The 20,024-nt window shown below is 42.3% G+C and overlaps 1 long non-coding RNA gene across 1 annotated transcript in view; it reads left to right on the forward strand.

Moving 5' to 3' along the window:
* The window catches only part of LOC110295874, a 68,675-nt gene extending 49,311 nt beyond the window's left edge, over window positions 1-19,364 (forward strand). The window contains exons 4-5 of the long non-coding RNA XR_002378126.2: window positions 1,451-1,574; window positions 17,875-19,364. This is a non-coding gene — a long non-coding RNA (uncharacterized LOC110295874). The remainder of the gene's footprint in view (window positions 1-1,450; window positions 1,575-17,874) is intronic.
* Window positions 19,365-20,024: the final 660 nt, after the last annotated feature.

The raw sequence follows: 20,024 nt of genomic DNA on the forward strand, positions 1-20,024 counted from the left end.
CCCCCTTGATCACTAATTGAGAAAATGCCTTACAGTTGGATCTCATGGAGGCATTTCCTCAACTGAAGCTCCTTTCTCTGTGATAACTCAGCTGTGTCAAGTTGACACAAAAATAGCCAGTACAGATATGTTGTGTTATTATTATAGCCACCATTAGAGATGAAGAGAAGAGGCTCACACTGACTGTGGAATGTTCTCAAGGTCTCAGGCACAGGAAGCTTTGAACCCAGATTTTATAGGAGCAGCCTGACTGGAGAACCTTTGGCCCTAATGTATGCTCGCTCCTTTTCTGTTTCAAATGCTAACTTCAGAGAGCAGCCGGCCTCTGGGCATTTCTGACTCCTGACACCTTGCAAATTTTAATACTAATTAGAAATTTTCCAAACTATTTGCCTCTAAGTGTAAGCAGCTATGGCTTTGAGGGAAGGAATTCTTTTGGCGATGGTTCTGGGGGAGAGGAGCACTCAATGCAATCAGGATGAGAAGAGCTCGGCTCCTGACTCCTAGCCATCCCTTCTTTATTAAGCATCTTTCTCCAGGCTATCACGGCTAATTCATTGCCATATTTCATTACTGGAACTAACTGGAAGGTTATAAGTAAGTACTTTCTAGTCCGAGGGTGCAGCTAATTTCAAGTTCAATCGTGATGAATGTTTCTATTTAATACTGATTGATCTCAGAATGCAGAGGAGTCTTGTGGACACTGGCTTGAGACTCTAGGTAGGCCATTTCCAACAGCCGTGCTGGGGATCTGGGGAGACATTTGTTTAGATTTCCCCCATTAATGTTTTATCTGCTCAGGATAAATCACAGAAAATGCACAACAGGCCGAACATTTGCAAGGAGAATCTGCAAAATGAAGTCAAATTTAGAGATAATATGGTTATGAGGATTTATCATGCCTAGCATACTGTCAATGGTCGGACAATGCCATTCCTATTACACCTGCTTGTTTTCAGCTGGGGGAGGGGAGGCTCATCCAGCCAGTAATCCTAAATTAACATTTTTAGTGTATGTGATTTGTAGTTCCGAATGACCTATAATTATCATTTAGAGAAAACCATAAGGCATACATTACCAGCTTCACTAACTCGTGGGTCTTAACAATGAGCTGTGGCTTTAAGTGTGTTATAGAAACAGGTTATAAGTCTAGAGACAAGCAAGATGCATTTCAGTCATTTTTACATTAATTCTGAATAAGGAATTCATTGCCTTTCTAAATTATAATAAACTGGAGAGCCATTTCTCACTAACTGAATCAGGGACATTGAAAAATTACTTCTCTGGGAGCTGCTTTCTGCATCCTATTATTGAAAGGTCTCTCTCTGGGTTTATTATCTCCATGTGTACACTAATAGACAGCTGTATTGCCAAAACAATGGTCTTCCTCTCCCTTAAAGGAGAAGGTGAACTCTGAAAAATGTTAACCGTTCAGGTAATTTCATTGCAGGAAGAGTCTGGAGCCTGCGTTGAGAGCTCCCATTAAAGAAGCTCAATTAATACTTAGACCATGGACTTCCAAAGGGACTGATTTTTCTGCCTCAGCGACACACTTCCTGAGGGAGCACAGAACGGTGAGTCATGTTGAGGGCAAGGAGTCACCGAGGTTGTACCCTGTGGATGCTCACGTGCCTTCAGAATTCTTGGAACGATTCAGTTAATCTAAGGTTTAGACGTTGTCTTAGTGTTCCTAGTGCTGTGGAAAAACACCATGACCAAAACCAGCTTGGCGCGGAAAGGGTTTAGTCTCCATTCTGCTTCTGCAGTCCATTGCTGAGGGAATGAGAGAAATCAGGGCAGGAACTCAAACAGGGTAGAGGCCTGGTGACCGGAACGGATGCAGAAGCCATGGAAGAACACTGCTTACTGGCCTGAATGGCTTACACGACTTACTTGGCTTGCTTTCTTCTTTTTTTTTTTTAATTTTTAATATTTTTATTACATATTTTCCTCAATTACATTTCCAATGCTATCCCAAAAGTCCCCCATAGCGCCCCCCACTTCCCTACCCACCCATTCCCATTCTTTTGGCCCTGGCATTCCCCTATATTGGGGCATATAAAGTTTGCAAGTCCAATGGGCCTCTCTTTCCATTGATGGCCGACTAGGCCATCTTTCGATACATATGCAGCTAGAGACAAGAGCTCCGGGGTTCTGGTTAGTACATATGTTGTTCCAACAATAGGGTTGCAGATCCCTTTAGCTCCTTGGNTACTTTCTCTAGCTTCTCCATTGGGAGCCCTGTGATACATCCAATAGCTGACTGTGAACATCCACTCCTGTGTTTGCTAGGCCCCGGCATCNTCTCACAAGAGACAGCTATATTTGGGTCCTTTCAGCAAAATCTTGCTAGTGTATGCAATGGTGCCAGCGTTTAGAAGCTGATTATGGGATGGATCCCTGGATACAGCAGTCTCTAAATGGTCCATCCTTTCATCACAGCTACGAACTTTGTCTCTGTAACTCCTTCCCTGGGTGTTTTGTTCCCAATTCTAAGAAGGTGCACAGTGTCCACACTTTGGTCTTCATTCTTCTTGAGTTTCATGCGTTTAGCAAATTGTATCTTATATCTTGGGTATCCTAAGTTTTGGGCTAATATCCACTTATCAGTGAATACATATTGTGTGAGTTCTTTTGTGATTGTGTTACTTCACTCAAGATGATGCCCTCCAGGTCCATCCATTTGGCTAGGAATTTCATAAATTCATTCTTTTTAATAGCTGAGTAGTACTCCCTGCTTGTGGACGTTGTACATCGTGGTGCGGAGCCTAGTGCGCACCACGATGTACAACGTCCACAAGCAGTAGGATAGGTGAAGATCCTTTCCCAATCTGTTGGTGGTTTTTTTGTCTTATTGATGGTGTCTTTAGCCTTGCAGAAGCTTTGTAGTTTCATGAGGTTCCACTTGTCNATTCTCGATCTTACAGCACAAGCCATTACTGTTCTATTCAGGAATTTTTCCCCTGTGCCCATATCTTCAAGGCTTTTCCCCACTTTCTCCTCTATAAGTTTCAGTGTCTCTGGTTTTATGTGAAGTTCCTTGATCCACTTAGACTTGACCTTAGTACAAGGAGATAGGAATGGATCGATTCGCATTCTTCTACATGTTAACAACCAGTTGTGCCAGCACCATTTGTTGAAAATGCTGTCTTTCTTCCACTGGATGTTTTTAGCTCCCTTGTCGAAGATCAAGTGACCGTAGGTGTGTGGGTTCATTTCTGGGTCTTCAATTCTATTCCATTGGTCTATTTGTCTGTCACTATACCAGTACCATGCAGTTTTTATCACAATTGCTCTGTAGTAGAGCTTTAGGTCCGGCATGGTGATTCCACCAGAGGTTCTTTTATCCTTGAGAAGAGTTTTTGCTATCCTAGGTTTTTTGTTATTCCAGATGAATTTGCAGATTGCACTTTCTAATTCGTTGAAGAATTGATTTGGAATTTTGATGGGGATTGCATTGAATCTGTAGATTGCTTTTGGCAAGATAGCCATTTTTACAATGTTGATCCTGCCAATCCATGAGCATGGGAGATCTTTCCATCTTCTGAGATCTTCTATAATTTCTTTCTTCAGAGACTTGAAGTTTTTATTATACAGATCTTTCACTTCCTTAGTTAGAGTCATGCCAAGATATTTTATATTATTTGTGACTATTGAGAAGGGTGTTGTTTCCCTAATTGTTTGGGACCATCTGCCCAGTACACCACTTACAGTGTACTAGGCCTCCCATATCCATCAAGGAAATGCCCCACAGACTTATTTACAGGTCAGCCCTATGGAGACATCCTCTCAATTAAGATTCTCTCTTCTCAGGAGCTCCTAGCTTGTATGAAGTTGACATGAAAACTAGCCAGCACTGACATACACTAATAATCCCACAGAGCAGAGAGATAATTGTGACAGTGTAGTGCTCTGAGATAGAGACAGCTCGATTGGTAAAGTGCTTGCCTTGCAAGGAGGACTGGAGTTCCACCCCAGTTGTGGTGAAGTGTGTAGAATCCCAGAGCTTGAGAGACAGAGACAGACAGGTTCCTAGGGCTTGATGGCCAGGCAGGCTGAACTACTTGACGAGTTCCAGGCCAGTAAGAGACAAGTGTCCACAAAACAAGGTGGACAGTGCCTAGGGAATGACAACTGACATTGTCTTCTGACTTCCATACACTGGTGCACACGTGTAAATGTTCACATGCACAGAGGAAAAAAGAAAATAGACCCATCATAAAGAGAAGGGACTAAGGCCAGATAATACTTCTGAAGGTGACGATGTTTCTACTGCCTTTTCAAAATCCGTTCTTTCTACGGGCTCTTGGATGAATAGTTTATTCCATTTTTATTTATTATTTTATTGTGTAGCATTTTTATTATTTTTTGTTAGTGCACACATTATGGATTTCCCCTTTTTGAGTTTTGGCAGTACTGGGTGTTGAACTCAGGATCTCATGCAGGTGAAGCAAGTTCTCTGCCTCTGAGCACGACCACCTTAGCCCTTGGAGCTCGGTACAATCTTTCATTATCTAATTGTTTGGGGCTCATATTTACTTTCCCCTTCCTCCCTTCCCCAATACTGTCCCTTCTGTTTTCATGTCATATGCATGCATGCATCTATTGTATAGTGTAAAAATCAATTCTAAATTGTGTGTGTGTGTGTCTGTGTGTTTCTCACTTACTGTGGTAGTTTGAATGTGCTTGGTCCATGGAGTGGCACTATTAGGAGGGGTGGCCTTCTTGGAAGAAGTGTGTCACTGTGGTCTTGGGCTTTAAGACCCTCATTCTAGCTGCCTGGAAGCCAGTTGACTCCTAGCGGCCTTCAAATTAAAATGTACAACTCTCATCTCCTCCTGTACCATGCCTGCCTGGAGGCTGCCTTGCTCCCACCTTGATGTTAATGGACTGAACCTCTAAACCTGTAAGCCCAGCCCCAACTAAATGTTTTACTTACAGAGTTGCCTTGGTCATGATGTCTGTTCACAGCAGTAAAACACTAGGACACCTAGCATGATGATATCCAGTTCCATACATGTCTTCTTTAAAGCCAGATAAAATTCCATTGTGTAGAGAAGCCATATTATCTTTACCCATCCACCTGTTGTTGGGCACCTAGGCTATCTTACAGTTTTGGCTGTTGTGAACATGGTAGTGATAAACACTGATATACCGCTATCTCCCTGTTATGCTGACTCACATCCCTAGAACACACCCTCTGAGTGGTACTAACACTTTAATTATATTGAGGTTTTTTTCTTCCCTAAATAGAAACACTTCTAAGTTAATCATCAAAGCCTGTGCGTAGTAAATTTAAAATGTGTTTTTTCAGGATTGATGGCTCAGTAGGTACCGTGCCAGCTGCAACAGTGTAATGCCTGAGTTTTTACCAGGCCTGGTGGCATATGCAGTCATCATAGCACTGAGGAGGCAGACAAGAGAATTTCTGGAGATAGCTGGCCAGCTAGCCTAGCAGAATGGATGAACTTCAGGTTCAGGGAGAGACCCCATTTCAAAGAAATAAAGAAGACACATACACACATATGTCTGTATATGACCATAAGAAATAAATGAGGTACTTTATAAATCTTTCAGCAGACTACCTATCACATAACACATATGCAATGACAACAAATGGTACTTAATGTAGGTATATAAGTTATTAAAAATTTTGTAATAAAACATGTAAACATCTCTATTAGTGAAGATTTTTTGTCAATCTCTTGTATTGTGAAACCTGAAAAGGATTTAAGAGATACTGAAAAAGAAACTTCTCTTGCAACCACAGCAGAGTTATTATTCTCTCTTCTATAGCACTTTAGTACTTCAATTTAACCTGTACCTATTTTATTGTACTGTAATGATCCCCTTTGGTAGGACACAGCCTCCTTGAAGGCGAGAAACACGGCAGCTCCGACCTCACTCCTCCTACGGGTCTACTGTGCCGCGTGGCAGAAACTCAACAGACATTTGTTGAGTTGAACAAAACCACCAGGCTTAGAGACAAAGGGAATGCTCCCATCTTTATGCCCAACTGAAGATGGGAATGTAGAGAATGTTTTTCTTTGGAAGCAAAAAAAAGATCTCAGGGGCTTACTTGAAAATAGCCTGAGTGCTCACAGAAACAAGTGCCAGATGCCGTGTAAGCAACCCAGGCCATGCATCCCTGTTGCTAGGAAAGATCCCTGCCCCTTTCCTTGGCTCAGCAGCTGCGGAACAGATGGCAACAAGTGTGGCTCAGCCACACTGCCACCGGGCTGGGGAAAGAGGGCCAGCCAGGCTCCGAAGGTCAGAGTGTTTCATTTAAAGCTCACCACCACTTTGCCCACCTACCCCGATGTGTTTTGCTCTTCATAGGAAAAAAAAGACGACTCTAAAAGAGGCCCACACAACCCTCATGATGGTGAGCAGAGATACGAATCATCTTGTCTAACAAAGCCCCCCTTTTTTCCCCTCTTCCCCAAGATCTTGTATTTTCTTCAACCCATAAAGTGACATGTTTGGGACAAATGTAGTCAGAGTGGCGGGAAACATCTGAGCAAGGAACTTTGGGCCAGAAAATGTCTGTGGATGGGGCTGAGTCTGCAGAAAGTGCAACAGTTTGGCCCAAAGCCACTGCCACACAAGCAAAATTCTAAGCAGCTGTGTAGGCTGCTCTCCCCCACTGCCCCCAGGCTTGAGAAATGCTCTTCGTCCATCCTGCCTAGCTTTGAGGGTGCCACAAAATAAAGGGCAGCTCTTGTTCCTTCTCTGAATAGTGAACTAATTGGTACACCCATTCAACATCAACCAGGCTATCCAATAGGCTTGTGCGAGGTGAGGTGGCACAGGCTGAGGAAGTGGCTGTCCTCCAGGGATTCCCAAATTTGTTGGTGACAGACTGTAACTTGCCTTTACAGCATAGTAGTAATGGAACCCAGAGAAAATTTGCTCAAATCATTGAGAGGAGAATCAGGATATGTGTGTTTCTCTACCCTAGTAAACTAGGAAGATGAGGGTCTCTTGCCAACCCCGAGAGAGCGTTAAGGAGACTAAGCACTAAGCAAGCATTCTAGAAAAAGTTCCAGGGTACCAGAGTGGATTTTAAAAACTCCACAGTACTATCATGATAAGACAGTGCTTGGAGAAATAGCTTGTGTGTGTGGTGATGCCTATGGAAGGGAGCCAGCACTTTGTAGGATTTTAAAGGTGTCTGTAAGGTAGCATTGTGGTCTTAACCTGCATCCAGGTCTTACATACCATGTAATAATTGTCTAGAGCAGTAGTTCTCAACCTTCTACATGCTGCAACTGTTCAATATAGTTTCTGAGGTTTCAGTGACCTCCAACCATAAAAATTTTTCCCTTGCTATTTTATAACATCAATTTTGCTATTGTTACGAATCAATATTTATGGTGATAAATATTTTGGGAGAAAGAGGTTTGCCAAGGGTTGGGACCCACAGGTTGAGAACCACACATCTAGAGCCTTTTTCTGTGTGATAGGCATGTGTGTGAGCTTCCCATCTTTTATAACTTGGCATAAAGGACATGGAGGGTTGATACACTGTTAACCTGCACTCTGGAAACCCTCTTCTCATTCTGTGAAGGTGTTTCTGGCTCTTTAGAAACTAGTGTCTAGGGTGCAGGAACTTCAGGACAATTTACGGAAAGAGGAGGTTGCTGTGACCTCTCAATCCTTATTCTGCCAGCTGCACTTTGGGGCAAAGGAAGCATGAACAATAGTGCAGACAGATAGGTTGAGGATCAGGTCTGAGCCACAGCCATTTCTGACTATAATGAGCTAGTGGAAACAACAGATTTGTGTGCCCACTCAATGCATTCTACTTAGTGTCTGAATCTCTCAGAGTCCTGGGAAAAGCCATTTTGTAAAACAGATAGAGACATTTTGTAAGACAAATGACTTATGATGATTCTGATTGTGAGGTTTTAAACTTCATGATGATGCAGAATTAATAAGCACTCAGGTGAAATTTTACATCAGATTTAAAAGCTTTAAATTTTCAATGAATTACTTAAATGAACCCTATTACAAAATAGGCATTGAGTGACACGTTTTGTGTAGTTGTAGAGTAACATTGGGTGTTTTGGAACACACAGTGGTACTTGATAGATTAGGGGTACGGGATGCATATTTGAATCTAGTATTTTCAGCTGATATTGGGATTATGGGATCCAAACCTGCCAGGGGTTGAGGTGTGTCTGTAATGTCATGACAAACCCAGCCTGTCTTTTACAGAAATATGTTGGTGTGTAATATGATACCATGCTGTTATCTTGTGGGTCTTACTAGTTTTTATTAAGCTTCTCTTCACTGGGGATATAGAAATATAAGAAGGGAAAGATGATGGGAAAGAGTACAGGGAGAGAGGAGAAAGACTGCGAAAGAGGAGGGAGGGGCAGGTAGGAGAAACTAAAGAAAAAGAGATGATGTAAGAGGGGATAAAACTTCCATGTTTCCAAAGATGTATGACATGTAGACCTTTGTGTGCACATGTGCATTTGTAGGTGCATGTGCATATGTGTGTTCATGTGTGTAGAGCCCGGAGGTCTATGTCAGGCCCTTAGCTCAGTTTCTTCTTATTCATCCAGGACCCCAGCCTATGAAGCCTCAATGCTCACATAGGATAGGCCTATCTATTGCTCTCTACTAGATAGATAGATAGATAGATAGATAGATAGATAGATAGATAGATAGATATTTTCCCTTCACTGAGTATAGAGCACACTGATTTAGCTAGACAGAATAGCCAAAGAGTCCCTGGGATCCTGTCAGTGCTGTCTCAGTGTTAGAATGACAGGTACTCAGCACAGCACCCAGCTTTTCTGTAGGTACTGGGGATCTGAATCCAAGTCCTCATGCATGTAAAGTGCTTTACTGACTGAGTCCCATCTAGTCTCTCATAGGAAGAGTTGTATAAGGAGGCCTATCCTGGGGGGGGGGTCTCCTTTAAAAGTAAACACTAAATATGGGGGAAATATGTTTCAGACAATTAAAGCCTTGTATAATCTATAGGTACAGTGAACCATTTCCATCGTTGAAAAGGGTTAGCAAGCTCCTGCTTCCTCTCCTTCCTCGCTCCGCCTCTGTGTTGAGGCGTGTATATGTGTGAAGACGACATAGTAAATGCTTTTCTGTTATGTAGCTCTATAGTCTCTGTCATAGCTACTCAATACTGAATCCACCATAGGCCACTACATGAATGGATGCGGACAGATTTGGCTCTCTGGCTAAACCCTAAGCATTCATATAAGAAGATCAAATACTACTACTACTACTACTAATAATAATAATTTTACTACAATTTCTTTCTTCTTCCTTCCAGTCTTTCTTTTTCTTTTTGGTGCAAAGACAGAACTCAGTGTCCTGTGCATGCTGGGTGAAGGCTAAAACCGAGCCCTTCAGTTTATCTTTTGTACAAAGAAGGGAGATATTCAGGGACACATTCCATGTCACCTTTCTAATATTCACAATTCTGTGCTGAGTCAAGAAACGTCACCTTTCATCTCTCAGATAGAAACTCCGGGACCCGAGCCCACCCTCTGCGTTGTAGCTAGTTCCATAACTTTATATCCGCCCCCTCTCTCTTGGCTTTTCGAGACAGGGTTTCTTTGTGTAGCCCTGGCTGTCCTGGAACTCACTCTGTAGACCAGGCTGACCTCGAACTCAGAAATCCGCCTGCCTCTGCGTCCCTAGTGCTGGGATTAAAGGCATGTGCCATCATGGCCCAGCTCTCCTGTGTCTCTTAAGCTTTGTGCCCCAAGAGAACAGAAGATCGGAGAAATCTCAGAGAGAGCAAGGATGCTGTGGCCTGTGATGGCTGGTTTCCAGAAACACAGCTAAAGCCTGAGGAGGAATCCCATGGAAAGAGCTCGGAGGACTCACATGCAGTCCCTAGCTGTATTGCCTCGTCCTCCTGCTGCCTTGTCCTCCCCTCTATAAAGGACTGGATCCCTAGAACTGTGAGTGGGAATAAATCCTTCCTCTCTTCAGTTGCTTTTTGTCAGGGATTTGGTGTCGGCCATGAGAAAGGTAACTAACGCACATGGCTTCCTTGAATCCTTGATTTGGCTGATGTCTTGGGTTAGGGACTGAGTTACAGAACTTATTGTACAAATGGATAAAATTAAGTATGAGAAAGTGGAGCAAATTACAGAATTAAAAAAAAAAAAGGAACAAAAAGCACCAGACAGTCGGTGGTAGTGTGGCACAAGCCTTTAATCCCAGCACTTGGGAGGCAGGTGGATCTCTGAGTTTGAGGCCAGTCTGGTCTACAGAGTGAGTTCTGAGATAGCCAGGGCTACACAGAGAAACCCTGTCTCTAAAAACCAAACCAAACCAAACCAAACCAAACCAAACCAAACCAAACCAAACCAAACCAAACCAACAGCATCTTGACAGATCTAGAATAACAGGATTTAGATGTCAGATAGTTTGAAACAAAATGGCCACGTTATTAATACCATAATGAAAGGGTAAAAATATCTCCACGCTCTAGTCACAAGCCTATTTATTTAAAACAATATGAGTCAAAGCAAAAGTCTTGCCCAAGAAAAGGACATGACAAGGTTCTTAGAGGTTATTGTCATGGGATTTGGGGACCTGACAAAGTTACAGGGTACAGACATTGCAAAGTTTTTGTTTTTTTTTTGTTTTTTTTTTCAGTTTTTTTCCCTCCCACGGCAGTGAGTCACTGTGGAAACCAGTAGGAGAATATCAGCGGAGAACTTGACAGTTCCCATAACAAGGAAGGAAAATGTGGCCAGCGGAACCCTTTCATGATAATCTCAACAATGCAAACTGTAAAGCTGGGTGAAACCCCACCTTATAGGCTGCGTGCCAAGTACAAGGGTGGCGAGAGGACGTGGTGGCCTAGGACTCTGTAGGACACACTTATTTTCCATTAGTTCTCTGCCTCTAAAACCAAGCTCAGAAACTACACAGTCAGCTGCCCTATATATATATATATATTTTTTTTTTTGTGAAATCTTACCTGATCTTCTAAAATAGCAACAAATACCAAGAAGTAGAGAGTTCAAGAGAGTGCTGGGATGTTCTAGGCACTACTCCACCACCTCCAGATGCCTTGCCCAATTAACTGTTGAAGTTTCTTTTCTCTATCTTTCTTCCTAAACCAATTTTATGCACATGGGCTGGGTGTGGTGATAGGCTGGAGGGCCCCTCCCTCTCTCTCCCCCTCCCCCAAGTGAGTTGGAACACAAAGAAACAGCTGCAGCTGTAAATGGCGGAAAAAGAAAGACAGAGGCGAAAAGATGGCTGAAGATCAAGGACAAGGGTTGTTTTGTGAAATCTGAGATTTTTAAAGGTTATTTTCAAGCCCTCGAACTTTGCGCTTTTCTCAGACTACCCACCCCAATCCCTCTTCCTTCTCACCCAAATGTCTGTTCTCTTTTTGCTTCCATAAACTTGTTTTCACACATTTGATAATATCTGCAGTCCTTGAAAGTGAAACATGGTATGCTTTGTTTGGGAGGAGTTTGGTTGTTCCATAGTGGGTGAAATAAAAAGTTAAAAGTTTACGTAAAAATGGGCATCTGTGAAAACCGTAAGATTTGACTTGATGAACATCTGACAAAGGGAACACACAAAATTAGGTAGCACCAGGCACCCCATAGTGCCCCCGTGGGTCTGCTTCCTGGTACCTCAGAACCTTCCCTGGGTTCCATTCCTGGTGCCCAGAGTCCCCACTGGGTCCGTTTCCTGGTACCTCTTTACTCTTCCCACTCATTTGTATCAGAGATTCAATCATGTCTTGTTTCTTCATTTGCTCCCAGGCATTTGGCAATACTTGGAAATACTGCTGACTGCAACAAATGGGGAGTGGGTGCTTCTGGCATTTGGCAAGGCTAGGGATGCAGGGGAATATCCTGCAATACACAGTACTACCTCCCAAACAAGCAAGTACCTGCTTCTAAATGCCACTAATAATGCCAGGGGTTGTGAAAGCTGGGTTTACATAAAAGGTACTGTCATGTCTGGTATCACTTGCTCCCTACAGTATCTGAGAACTCTATTCATCTTGTTACACGTGTCAGGAGTGCATTTGTTCTTGATGCTTCGAGGTTTCCCCTCCAATTCCTCTTGTTTGGGTGTGTGTGTGTTCCTGTGTGCAAATGCATGTGCACCGCTGCATGGCAAGGCCAAATGACAACCTTGCCTGTCATCCTTTAGGCACTGTCCACCTTGTTTTATTGAGACAGTGTCTCTCATAGGCTTAGAGCTTTGCCAAGTAGGGTAGGCTGGCCAGCAAGCCATGGTACTAATTTTCCAAGATCTTGCTATAATGCCTGGATGGGTTTTGATGGGTTCTGGGGCATCAAATCCAGATCCTCAAGCTTGGAAGGCAAACATGTCACCCATGGAAGGTACTACCCCAGCACCTCAAAAAAAAAAAAAAAAAAAGCAGTTTTAAGCCCAGAATCTCAATATCCACAAACTACTCATTTCCCTCCAGTTCTCATGGTGCTGGAGTGTGCAGAGATACAGGGTACCACAGGAGCCAGGTTCTGGTGCTTTCCTCTGGTTTCTCACATTAGTACAGTCGGTTCTAGCAGACTAGACCAGACGTGGGACGATAGCAGGATTATCTGGAGTCAGGCAGTGACTGTGGAGAGTGATAACATCAGTGGTCCTGTTTTTACTGTGTTGCTAGGTTCATTTCCACACTGCTTCTGGATACATATTTTCATCATTGAAACGGCAACACTCTCCGGCAACACTCTCAGATTCCGTGTTTGAGGTGGGTCACCCCCCACCCCCAACTCCATATACTTCCTATGTTCTGGGTTCTTGATTCCTTACCAGGAACTTTATCAGATAGGCAAAAAAAAAAAAAAAAAAAAAAAAAAAAAAAAACAAAACAAAAAAAAAAAAACAAAAAAGAAAGAAAGAAAAGAAAAGAAAAGAAAAGTTCACTTTATCCTTTGGCCACTGTGCTGGTTCGTTTTTTTGTTTTTTGTTTTTTTGTTTTGTTTTTTTGTTTTTTTTTTTGTTTTTTGTCAAGTTGACCCAAACTAGGGTCATCCTGAAAGGAGCCGCCTCATCTGAGAAAATGCTTCCATGACATTGGCTTGAAGGCAAGTCTTTGGGGGCATTTTCTTGATTGATGTTGGAGAGCCCAGCTCTCTGGGGGCAGTGCTATCACTGGGCAGATGGTTCTGGGTTTTATAAGAAAGCAGGCTGAGGCAGTCATGTAAGAAGCATTCCTCCATGGCCTCTGTATCAGTTCCAGCTTCCATGTTCCTTCCCTGACTTCTCATCTTGATGGCCTGTGACCTGTGGCATCTGAACCTGATAAAGCCTCTCCTCCAGAGTTGATTTTGGTCATAATCCTTATCAAACCAATACAAGAAAACTAGGACAGCTACTAAATGGCTAACAAGGCTCCAGGTTAGCTAGCTATCATCAAAATTTGATATCTGTTCCTAAAGAAAATAGTATCTATCGTATGTCTGAGACAGATGTCTTAAACCGGGGCTCTTCAACTCTTAGCCACTATTAATATATGGGACCACTGTATCGATTTTCTGCTGTGGAGCTGCTCTGAGCATCTCAGGGTGCACTGATGCATCTCTGGCCTGTACTCAGTAGATTGGGCAGCACTATTTCATCTCCCCAGTGGTATCAACCAGAATTACCTCCTGGGGGTGGGAGGCAAGAATTATTCCAGGTTGAAATCTATTAGTCTACAAGACACAATTCATGCCATAAATAGTCCATTCAATTAAATGACTGGTTGGAGAATGCCAGCAGAGGCGATTCCTTTAGTATCTGTGTTCAAGAGACCAGGCAGAGTGAGGATCTTGAATAAACAGTCCATCAATGAAATTATCACTCGAAGATCAGACTCCCTAACCATTACGTCCTGGCTGCTTTTTCTGCTTTCTAACACAGACCTAAAGAATGTTTGAAGGTTAGCTGTTGAAGAGAAACCTCGCAAGTGAGAGCCTCCATCTTGGCATGGACACAGCTTTAGTCTGGGATGGCTGGAGAGCAGTATCTGAAGGCATTTCCCTTTGGTTTAATGTTTTGGTAGCTAATGTTTCTATTATGCTTGGATATTTCGTCCCAGGATCACAGTTCTCAAGACTGAAGTTACAGAGCCTCCCAGCATCACAGGAAAATCAGCTCTTGGCAGATAAGGAAGGAAACTGATAATCTGCAGACTGCAACTGCTCTTCCTGGCCAGCCACTTCACAGGCTTTCCTTAATCCTTAACCATCTAGCTCATGTGACAAATACCATTGCTTGCCCCTTGTTGATGACAGAATGGAAACAAAATGATTCATCTAGGGCAGAATAAGATAGCACATAGTGATGCTGGGAACTAAACCCAAGTGTAGCCTGTGGATTCCCAAGAGGCTCATTGGTTCTGTGCTACTCCCTACTTTGAAAGGTGGACTGATTTCTCCTGCTGGACTAAGAGCAGGGGGGAGTTCTCTGAAAAACGGCAAATCCCTATGTCTGCATAGCAGGGCATTTCCCCCTCGCATGCAGGTCAGGAAGATATAATAATAGAAATCGAGGATCTTGGGTTTCTATGCCACAGGGAAGTCTCAGAGGAAGAGGGGAAAGAGGAGCAAGAAAGGAGGGTAGAAACGTGAGCATGGAGACTCACAAACTTTCCAGGAAGATGAATGAAGCCTCTTTGGATTTTTCAACCCAACTCAAGCTCTAACAGGAGAGGATTAAATCACCTCTTTCAGCTGCTCCCATGACATCATTCGACAAATCTTGCCCACTCCAGATGGGTAAAGGGGCAAAATGGTAGCCAACTTAAGCCACTAAGTTCTGGACACTAAGTTACACAGAGTGTCATAATTAGTTTTTGTCAAATTGTCACAAACCTAGACATACCTGGGAAGAAGGCACCCCAGTTGAGGGATTGCCTCCATCAAGTTGGCCCATGAGTACATCTCTAGGAAGATTTTCTTAACTGCTAATTAATATATAGAAGGGCTGGCTCACTGTGGGCAGTGCCATTTCTGGGCAGGGTTCCTGGGTTATATTGGAAGGGCAGCTGAACAAGCCATGGAGAGCAGTCAAGTGAACAGCGTTCCTCAATGGTCTCTTCTTCAGTTCCTGCACACAGCTTCCTGGCTTGGCTTCCTGCTTTGGTTCCCCTCAATGACGGGCCATAAAGCTTAAGATGAAATGAATCCTTCCCTCCCTAAGTTGCTTTGGGTCATGGTACTTATTATAGCAACAGAAAGCAAACTAGGACACAGAGTCGGCTAAGAAAAACCAAATGTCTGCTTGACTACAGCAACCTGGAGGGATTAGGACAAGTGTAAGGTCAGAGGAGATACCTTTGTGCCACCACTGTCCACCTGCAGGGATGGGCTACTCTGCCTTCAACACTTCCCCATACTATACACCCCATCCCCCACCCAGTGCTGAGGCTGAGCCCAGATAACCCTCTGTTCTCTAAATCTATGTTTCTGTAGTGTCCCTAAGTACATAGGTCACTTTCTCTGTTTCACCACACTGAGGTGCCAGGAGTCTTGTGAAGCCTGCATTTTTAGACCTTTTTCTAGAAAGCTTATTATTCTTGGGGAATACTTCTAGAATCCAGAGCTTCTATTAATGATGGAACACTGGAATGTATATCCAAACAATTAAAGCAATATTTCCCAAACCAAAGATGTTACATAAGGACGTTAGGTAACTAATAATTGCTATTTATTTTACAGCTACCTCCTACTCTAACAAATGATACTGGCTTTCCAAATGCCAGAGACAAAACTTCAAGGGCAGCTTTCAGTTAGCACAGTGAATGTATTTTCTAAAATATTAGTCCATAAGAGCAGAATAACAGTATGAAAACATGATTACAATAATAGACGAATCAGCACAGTTTAGGAAACAGTGAAGAGATAAGCAGGGTGAGATGCCATCTCTCTGTTTCTTTGAGAACTGCTCTCTTGTACCTTGAGCTGGCTGTTTCAGCTGATCACACAAGAAGATTGGTTTGTTGTACAAATCATTATTCATGGCAGAAGTGGTAGAAATGCATATAGCACTGAATTTAGATAAAGATAAAAATCCAGAGGAAGATGAAATAGTATAAAAGAATACAATGCCCCCCCAACTCCCGTGTGTGTGGGGGATGGGTGGGTGTGAGTGCATTAAGGATATTAGAAGTTTAACTTGGAAAGTGTTGGGCTTATGTAAAAGAGTTTTGTTCCCCTTGAAAGGCTTGAGTAATAAATAGTGTGACAGTCTTGGCTACTGGGATAGAAGACAATGTGGAGGAACACTAAGCCAGAAGTCAAGAGCAAACTCTGACGACACATGGGCACAGCCATGCTGCTGTCTGGAGTTGGTCTGTAGATCCCACAGCACAAACCCTCCTTTGTCCTGATTCTTGTGTAACCTTACCTTACACACTGTAACTGCCAGCTGCAACTGGACATGACTCATGCCTTTCATGTTTATAGTAGAATAAATGTGGAAATGAAATTGGATACATATACACATCAGAATCATTATTATTGTTACCTTCAGATGGGGCATAGGTGGGATGTTCAATTGCTAGTGTTTGAAAAAAAATGTTAAAGGTAGCTTACATTACATGTTTGTACAGAAATATTTTTAAAAGATAAATTATAAAAATTAGGGCTAGGACTTGAAATTAGAGCAGCTGAGAACTGGGTGATAATGTCAGAACTATCTGAGGTTGAATTCCAGCTGTGTACCAAGTAGATGGGTTACTTGATTAATCTTTCCAGTGCTCAGCTTTCTTGTCTCTAAATGAGGACAGTCATTCCTGCCTCATGGAAGTGTTACAAGAACTGAGTGTGACACTCTACAATAGCCACTTAGTGTAATGGTAATGTGGGAGGGAACAATAAATGATGATCATTAAGTTATTATTGTATAAACAGTAGGTATCTTTAATTATAAAGGCAATAAGGAGTTGGATATTTCACCATTACTTTATGTTATATTATCAGTATTACTATTCTTAGAAATGAGAAAACACAATGAACTGGAAGCATAGCTTATACAGGCAAAAGTGGTCACTTTTAACAGAGCCAGGTTGATTCATCTTATGTGCCATGGAGCCAGTTGCTTGGTTGAGCACCAGTCTAGGTATTGCTGTGAATGCATACTGCAAATGTGATAGACACATAAATCTAGGGAAGTTAGCAAAGATGATGACTAGTGGTGGGCCTGACTCAGGCAGCTTAAGATCTTAAAAAAATCTGACTTTCCCCAAGGAAGAAGAGATTTTTGCTTCTAGACTGTATCCAAACATTGTGCTACCCTGTCAACTGCTGCTGAGATTTCTGGGCACAGAGTCCCCACAGTGTATGAAGCAGTTCCTTTACATTGCTTTCTTTCTTTATACATATGTATATGATATATATGTATATATGTATATGGTACACCTATATATGTATATATGTATGTATATATATATATCATACATATATATGTATATGGCTATGTGTACATATATGTACTATATACACATAGAAATATTACATATTGTACATGTAATACACATATATACATATATGTACTCATAGCCACATACATATAACCACATCCTATGTGTTCTATTGTTTCCACAGTTGTTCTCTGCCAAGATGTTCTCAGCCCTTAGAAGACATCTGGGATACTTTATGGTTCTCACAGTGGGTTATGAGGGTGATGTCGCATACCACATAACATCTGTGGCTTGAGGATGCCCATCAACATTCCATAATCCACATGATGGATGGTACTTTCAATGAAAAATTATCCAACTCCAGTGTTGCCAGGGCTGAGAGTAGAGGACCATTCTTGTAGCTGTAATACTTTTTATATTTTATGTGTGAAGGACTTAAAGCTCAGTTTAAATATTCTTGATATTGGTTCTATCAGGTAGAAACTGGTAAATTAGAGAAGGAGATAAGACATTTCCCTGGATGGAAGGAACTCAGCACACCAAAGCAGGCAACATGAGGGAAGATTTCTTCAGATGTATACAGCACAGATGCCTTGACCCCTCCATACCTCAAGCTTAATGTGATTCCCAAGACTGCACGTCATATGTGTAGAGCCTTGAGGAGGCCTTTGGTTGGTACCGGAGTAGTTAGCCTAAGAATCGGCGTGCAAGGCCAGAATGCTCTCACCTCACTAACTTACTTGCCTCTCCTCTTTAACACCATTTTACTTTTTTTGTATAAATGTTTTTGACACAGGGTCTCACACAAAAGCCTAGGCTGAACTCTACTCATGGTGATCCTCCTGCCTTAGCCTTCTCAGTACTGGAATTATAGGCATGTACCACTGTGTCTGAATAAAGGGGCCCTCCTCAGGTACAGCCACCTGATGTTGGGCTTTTCAGCCTTAAGAACTGTGAGCTAAAACTACTTTTCTCTCATTTATAAACTCCCTAGGCTGAGATATACTGCTATAGCAATCAAAAAAGCCAAACAGCTCTGGCATCAGGAATGCTGCATGTAAATGCTCTCTCCATGTTATTGTTTCTTGGAATTCTCCAGGAAGGAAGGCAAAAGGAAGTCAAAAGAAAGTCAAAACCACAGCTGGATTAGGAGACCAGAGAAACTGGGAGACACCACAGCACAGGAACTGACATCTTCATCTAACATCTAATCTCTAGGGTGGCATGATAGCAGGCACTTTTAATTCTAGCACTAGAGAGGCAGCTGAGGCAGGAGGATGGAGAGATTAAAGCCAACCCGATGGAGTGTGAGAACCTGTCTCCATCAAAAAGGTTCAATCGCTGTAAAAGACAGGAATTCTTCTAGCTGAAAAAAAAATAGAACAAAATCCTTGAAGGTGAGACAGTAGAACAGTTAATTCTAGACTTTTCTAAGTGTAAGCCAAGTAGAAATGTGGCTATTGCCTCTGTCCTTGTAACTGTGACACTCCCCAACCCAGGGCTTTTTTTCTTTCCCAAACTCAAAATAGAAGTGTTTATAACGCTTGCTATTAAAGTGTTCCTTTGCCATGGCAGATAAGAAATGAGCAGCCTTGGCTAGGGCCTACCTCACAAGCAGAGCCCTCACCTCATCCAGCTTCTCTGCAGCTTTGGGTTCTACCCACAACACCAAAGAAAAGAGAAAAGAAATTGCAGATCCAGTTGAATTTCTTGTCTTGTTGGCCATTGTCCTTAAAAACAAATTGCTCTCATAGAAAGAACGAGCACGGAGCTCAATAAGAAGTCAGCTAATCAGTCTGTGGGAATCCGTATGAATAAAGTTTGCGTGTGTAAACGTGAGACACATGCGTGACCATTGACAAATGACTTCCCGCCTTGACCCTCAGTTTCTTCATATGAGTTAGATGACTCATAAAATCCTATGAATCACATGTTGACAGAATAAATTACTGCTCGTTGTGTTTCAGATATCTGCCTCGCTCTCCCTCTCTGTCAGGGGATGATTTTAAAAGACAAAGAGTTCTGAATAAAATTAGTAGGATGCTACATGTTTTGCAAAAAGCGAATTGATGATGCTAAGTGGTATGTCCTTGTCTTTGGGCCAAGTGTTAAAACACAAATCAACAGCAAAATTATATAAAGATAACATTACATATATAGCATATATATGTATATATACATGCATAATTTACACTTAAATTTTCTCTTAGTTTCTCTGGTCTCCTAATTTGGTTGTGGTGTCCTTTCTTGACTGGATTGCTGGACAATTCCGAAGAACAATAGCATGGAGAGAGCATTATGAATATGCATATGTATATGTAAAATAAAAGCCCAGAGAACCATGTTGAAGGTGGTACCTACCCCATGTGATTTTACCCCATGTGTTTATGATCAAGGTTGATGTGTTAGAGAACTATTAAAATTGTCAGAGGACCCTATGTAGTGACTACAGTCACCTGCAGTCTGGTTGTTTGCCCCCTCAACTTTCCTAAGGTAGAAGTATGGCAATAGATGTGTGTTTGTGCTTGGTTCCCATGGCAATGCCTATTTTCTCATGGGTACTTTGTTTTTGTAGTGGCTGAATTGATCTCCTGGGAATAGGACAGTTACATGTTTGACACAGGTC

The sequence above is a fragment of the Mus caroli genome, chromosome 6 (assembly GCF_900094665.2).
Source record: "Mus caroli chromosome 6, CAROLI_EIJ_v1.1, whole genome shotgun sequence".
NCBI classification, from domain to species: Eukaryota; Metazoa; Chordata; class Mammalia; order Rodentia; family Muridae; genus Mus; species Mus caroli.